The following is a 6,533-nucleotide window of genomic DNA, read 5'->3' as shown; positions in this document are numbered from 1 at the left end:
GAACAATAATTTTAAATATGTATTTATTAATGGTACTGTTTTTACCATTAATTTAATGTATGTATTATTTTATAGACCACCTACAGTCCTTTGAGTAATCAAGAGACAGATGGATGAATAAAAGAAAAGCTAAAAGAAAAATGTGATAAAGCATAAACAAATATGTAGTCTCTTATTTATCCAACAAGATGTATCTGCTGTATGCAAGGTACCATGAGGGAAAACAAGAATGAAAGTATAAGGGCTGCCCTCAGAAAAAATGTCTATATGGTCTATGTTTACAATTCCATTGTTAAATAAATATCAGAGCAGAATCTAACAAAGGCCATAATAAAAGGAAGAGATAAATAAGCAAATTATTTTTTTTATCCCAAAGGATCATGTAAATATTTAAGTGGAGAGTGAGAAATGGAAGACTGAAAAGGTTACTCAAGGATGGTTAGAAGGGGAAGGAAAAGGACCAAGAATTAAAATATTAAGAGTAACAAAGACGTCCCTGGGTGGGCTCGAACCACCAACCTTTCGGTTAACAGCCGAACGCGCTAACCGATTGCGCAACAGAGACCGATAAGAATTAAAATATTAACACCTTTTCATCAAAGACCAGCAGGAAAGAGAAAAGAACATGTGAAACTACAGAGCTATGTAATGAGAAGATGCTATATTGAACTGGTTTATATGAGAGAACTCAGGCCACAAAGCTTTTATGGTCTCAGTGAGTTAAGAGGTAACCTCACCTGCTGAGAGAGAAGGTAAAAACATCTGTGAGAGCCTCTATAAAGAAAAGATCGATAGGACTTCTGACTGACTCTGTGTATTCACACTGCCTGGAACACCCACACCCCTTCTCTCAGGCAAAATATACCTAGTAATTTTTAAAGCTCGTTTTCCTCTTGAAATCACCTAAGATTGCAACTGTACACAATAATCATCCTTCTTCCTGAATTACTATTATCTTTATAGTTGGTTCCACATGTTACTATACACTCTTCTACAAAGTTATCTTATTTGTTTGTTTTGTTGTTGTTGTTGTTTGTTTTGTTATTTGCTGTTGTTTTCTGAGTTTTATCTGTGCCTGACTAAAGGTTCAGAAAGACAGGGAGACATACCTTATTCTTAATCTGTGTCCTTACAAGTATCAGCAAAGTGGTTTTGCAATAAATATTTCCTAATTGACTAAAAGAGGAGGGAGAAGTGTTACAAACACATAGAAAGAGAGATTCCTCTCTCCTCTATTCTAGGAGATTTAATATATTAAACTGTGTATCTAATACATGACTTGAAAACAAGATACCACAGAAACAATGTTTGTAGGATTCAAAAATACAGACTTCAGAGTTAGTTTTTCACCCCACTAGCTTTTAAGAATTTGAAGAAAATTTTCCTTTAAGACGTATTCTAGATTATAGGAGCAGAATATAATTCTAGATTATAAAGTACATTTTTTTTTAAAAAAGCTGAATTATTACACATTCTATCCCCAACTCTACCATGAGGACTAAGAACAAAAAAAAGTAGAAAGTAGATTAAATAACGATGTAATCTGGATAATTCAAACCAAAATATATTCTGGATAACTCATAACTCTACAATTAAAAATATTATGAATAAAAGTATTATACAAATTATTTTGGCCAAAAAATGATTTTTTAAAGTATCCAATAACTGAGAGGGTTTTCCTTAATTAGTAAAATTATTTCGTTTGCATTTTATTTTAATGATTTAACTACGTTGACTGTCACCATTCCCCAGATTCACATGACAATTATTTCACTTTCATTTGAATTTTGGAGAGTTTGTACATTGATCTTGGTTTTAAATTTAGATGGACTGAAACCTCTGAGTTTGATGAATTCTATTCATAGTAGATTTTCACTATACAATCCCCTGCAATATCACTTATAAATTACAAGTGATAAAGATCTACACAATGTAAGTTCTTCATGCCACAGTGAGGGACGTACACACCTTTTACTATGTCAACTGGGAAATTTACTTGATCTGCAATATAATCAAAGGAATACTAATATAAATACTTTATAATGGATTTATTTTTTAGGTTGCCTTTAAGCAAAGTATCTCAGAACTCTGATCTGATTTGGACACAGCAAAAAGTTGGAATTCGTTTAATTTGGCCTGAGAAAATATATAAGGCAGTCTCAGAAAAGACATGAAATAGAGGCCTTTCATCTCTAATTTCTGCATAAAATGCCAGAGCTGGAATGACACTGGGGACCATAGATCAATCTTCTTTATCCTCTGCGAGAGAAGGTGAATCTCAGAAGAACTTCCCAACACACCCATTTGAAAATCCATGGCAACAAATTATATCTCAGCCATTCTGGGTCCTTTTTCACTCAAGAATACCAATTTTCAATCATTTATTTTTCAGCATTTTTGCTGAAGTATAAAACACAGTTCAATCAATTACCACAAAGTGAACAGGCAACCAACTTCCAGGTCAGGATATGAAACATTGCAGTAAACCAGACCACATCTTCATGTCCCTTCCTTGTCAATACCTTCTTTATCTCCCAACGAAATCCCATCTTGAATCTAACACTGTAGTCTCTATTTTATAATTTTACACCAATAGGATCATACAGTTTTTTTCCTGCTTTTTTGTTGTTTGGAAAAATCACCCAAAGTATTGCATATATCTGTAGTTTATTTATTGCACAAAATTCTATTTTATGTCTATACCACAATATCTTTATCCATTATCATAATGAGAGACATCTGTCTTTAGTCCCCATTTTTCAGCTATTAGAAACAAAGTGGCTATGGACATCTTTGTTTATGTCTTTAGCATACACGTTAAAGCATTTATATTGGACATATGAGGAGAAATGAAATTACTGGCTCATACAGTAGATTATGTTCTACTTAAGTAAACATTGCCAGACTGTTTTACAAATTGGTTGTACCAATTCCCTTGGCCTGCTATATTTGGTCAAACATTTATTTTTTTTATTTTACTTTTTTTAAATATTTTATTGATTTTCTACAGAGAGGAAGAGAGAGGGATAGAGAGCTAGAAACATCGATGAGCTGCCTCCCGCACACCCGCAACTGGGGATGTGACCGCAACCAAGGTACATGCCCTTGACCGGAATCGAACCTAGGACCTTTCAGTCCGCAGGCCAACGCTCTATCCACTGAGCCAAACCGGTTAGGGCTGGTCAAACATTTAATTAACTCACCCCTAATGCCTTGACAGGTCCAGACCAAATGATTTTGCTGGTCTTATACGGCCCACAGACCAGATGTTCCCCACCCCTGGGTTAGAGTGGCACAATATTAAAAGCCCAAACACTATTTACAGATACACTACAATGGTCAAAGAGCAAGATGATGATGATGGCTTATACTGCAACCCTTTCAGAAGAAGAGAGGAAAGAAAAAGAGTAAACATGATGTCAACATGATGAGACAGAATCAATAGGACATGCCATGGATTAGATGTGGATATAAGAAATAACGAAGTGTTCAGGGCTTTTTATTTTGTTGATGATTTTGTTGGCGCTGCTTGACAAGTTCAAACAGACCATCAGAAAGGAATATTTAGAAGAAGAAGAAAAAGTTTTCCATCTGGAGCGATCTAGCAGGTAATATTAAAGCTTTTATATACTCATGCAATATGTCAGATAGCGTTAGTTTTTCCCAATGCCCATCATCACATTTTTTATTTTTTTTCCAGTAATGAACTAAACAAAGTTTAAATTGGCCTCATAGCCTTGGAATTAAAGATTACATTTCCCAGCAGGGAGGTGTGGCCATGTGATTAAGTTCTGAACAAGGGGATTTGAACAGAAATTATTCTATAAGTTACAGGTCATGGTCTTAGCAACAGTGGTTGGGCCTCTTCCCTTCTCATTAACTGAAAGGGAATCATTTCCCGTATATTTACTGTATATTATTTTAGACCTTTATTATAGAAATAAGCCTCCCTCTTGCTTAAACCATGTTCTCTTTTGGCTTGTTAAAATAACTTAAGTAATATCCTAATGTGCTTGCTTCAGCATACATACTAAATGATATCCTTACACATGGAAGCTAGAGACGGAAATGTCTAAAATAGTTCAGGGACCCAGGAGCCAGGTTATAGCTTCTATTCTCGTGCAAATAGAGGTAATTCCTTATATTGGAATATAAGATAAGCATATCTACAAAGTATATTTGCTATTCTTGGAGACAGTTTCATTGACTAATATGAGGCTTTTTGAGTATACTCCAGTCTGCAAAGATTTGGAATTCCCAAGGACAAAACAGAATGCTTCTGTGAAAAATCACAAAATACTATTTAGAAGCCTCAGACTACAAAGAACTTAATGGCCAAAAGGAAAGGAGTTCATTTCACTTCCATACAGTCATTTCAAAGTAGAGAGTCAAGGTTGGTAGAGACAGCTGAGTTCCAAGAAATCATTGGGGTAATTAGGTTCCTTCCATTGGGCATCTTCTCAGTGGTCAAAATGATTGCCTCGGCAGGAAGGGAAAAGGGAAAAGAGACAATATCCAATGTCTTAGAGTATAAACTCAGAGGTATTACATGTCCATTTTGTTCTCATTTCATTACTGGGAACTTAATCACATTGTCACATCTTAACTGCAAAAATGCTGCAAGTCTTGCACTGTGCCCAGGAAGAACAGGTTGAATTTGGGTAGACGCCCAGCAGCTTCTTCCACATTAGGATAAATGAAAGATCAAAGAGAAGGGGGAAATAAGCATAAAAAAATAAATGTGGATATGGATCAAACTATAATCTTAAAGAAGAAGATGATGAAGGACCTGAAAGACTAAGTAACAAAACAAACATTTAAAGCAGTGGTTCTCAACCTTCCTAATGCCTCGACCTTTTAATACAGTTCCTCATGTTATGGTGACGCCCAACCATAAAATTATTTTCGTTGCTACTTCATAACTGTAATTTTGCTACTGTTATGAATCGTAATGTAAATATCTGATATGCAGGATGTATTTAGGTGACCTCTGTGAAAGGGTCATTCGACCCCCAAAGGGGTCGCGACCCACAGGTTGAGAACCGCTGACTTAAAGCAACAAGGTAATAACTGATCTCATTGCATATCCAAAGGTTGACTGGAGATGAACTGGAGGTAAGGAAAGCTTTTGGGAGGCCGCTATTTTAATTGATTTCAGAGAGAAAGGGAGGGAGAGAAAGAAACATCAATGATAACATGGGAGGCCACTATTTTAGACAGAGAAAGCATGTACATAGTACAGAGCAAAGCAATGTCCTTGGAAATAGAGATGAGGGCCAAAACTTGGGCAATATCTCTAAAGAGTGTTGATGGAGGTTAGGGAGAGAGGGAAGTAGTGAAGCTCACTCAAGGTTTGAGCTTAGGAAACCAAAATAGAAAACACTGCAGCACGATTTTGGGGAAGTGAAGAGAGAGTCAGGTTTAAGACAGGCTGGATACACATAATTGTGGATCATTTACATAGAAATGTTCCAAAAAGAGTTGTAAATGTGTTCCTGCCTTTCCATAAAGGAGCTAGTATTTCATACAGCTGTGGCTTCAACTATGAACAGAATAGAGCAGGAAGCAACGAGAATGAAGAATAAGTAGTATGTGAAATGCCAGTGCTTAGAGTACAGAAAAAAAAAAGAATCAGTGAACAAAACTAAGAAATCAGTTAGATAGTTTTGAAGAGAACATAGAAATGCTATGAGCAGAATGAAGTTCACCAAAAAGGCCCCTAAATCCTCACTAATGCAGTCAGAATAATGACTTCAGAACTATATCTTATGCAAATCTAACCAAAGCAACAAATATGTTCGCATTTTACTTTTATGACTTTAAAAAAATTACATAAAAAACAACTTGCAGTATAATCCTATATAATAAAAGGGTAATATGCAAATCAACCAAACAGCAAAACGACCGGTCGCTATGATGCGCACTGACCACCAGGGGGCAGATGCTCAATGCAGGAGCTTTTCCCTGGTGGTCAGTGCGCTCCCACAGGGGGAGCACCACTCAGCCAGAAGATGGGCTGACGGCTGGTGAGTGCAGCAGAGGTGGCAGGAGCCTCTCCTACCTCCACGGCAGCACTAAGGATGTCCAACTGCAAAAGGGCGCAGGCCGGGCTGAGGGACAGCCCTCCCCCTAAGTGCATGAATGTCGTGCACTGGGTCTCTAGTAAATATATAATAAAACAGTGAAGTGGAGTGGCTTACACAAGAATGCTTCCGACTGCTCTAAACAAAAACCAAAAATATCCTTCACAAATTAGCCAGAATCTATTCATAAACAGGTTTGAACAGATATCCAGGAGGCAAGTGCAAATGGAAAACAGTTCTAGTCAAGCCCACTTTGTTGTCTAGCTTTTGGATGTATCTAAAAGATTGCTAGTGTTTCTGGACCCAGCGTCTTTTTATTTGGGTCTTGATCCTGAACTCCTTTTCTTGAATACAAATTATTTACACAATGTTTTACATTAAGTATAAAAACATAAACCACCTGACTTCCTTCTTCTTCAGCTCAAACAATTTTCTGTTAAAAATATACAT

The 6,533-nt window shown here is 36.5% G+C and overlaps 1 non-coding gene across 1 annotated transcript; it reads right to left on the bottom strand.

Moving 5' to 3' along the window:
* Positions 1–491: 491 nt before the first annotated feature.
* On the bottom strand, positions 492–565 carry TRNAN-GUU. Its single transcript has one exon. It is a non-coding gene; the product is annotated as a tRNA-Asn (tRNA).
* Between the last annotated feature and the right edge of the window lie 5,968 nt (positions 566–6,533).

The sequence above is a fragment of the Myotis lucifugus genome, unplaced genomic scaffold, assembly GCF_000147115.1.
Source record: "Myotis lucifugus unplaced genomic scaffold, Myoluc2.0 scaffold_57, whole genome shotgun sequence".
NCBI classification, from domain to species: domain Eukaryota; kingdom Metazoa; phylum Chordata; class Mammalia; order Chiroptera; family Vespertilionidae; genus Myotis; species Myotis lucifugus.
This window is presented reverse-complemented; position numbering and strand designations above follow the sequence as displayed.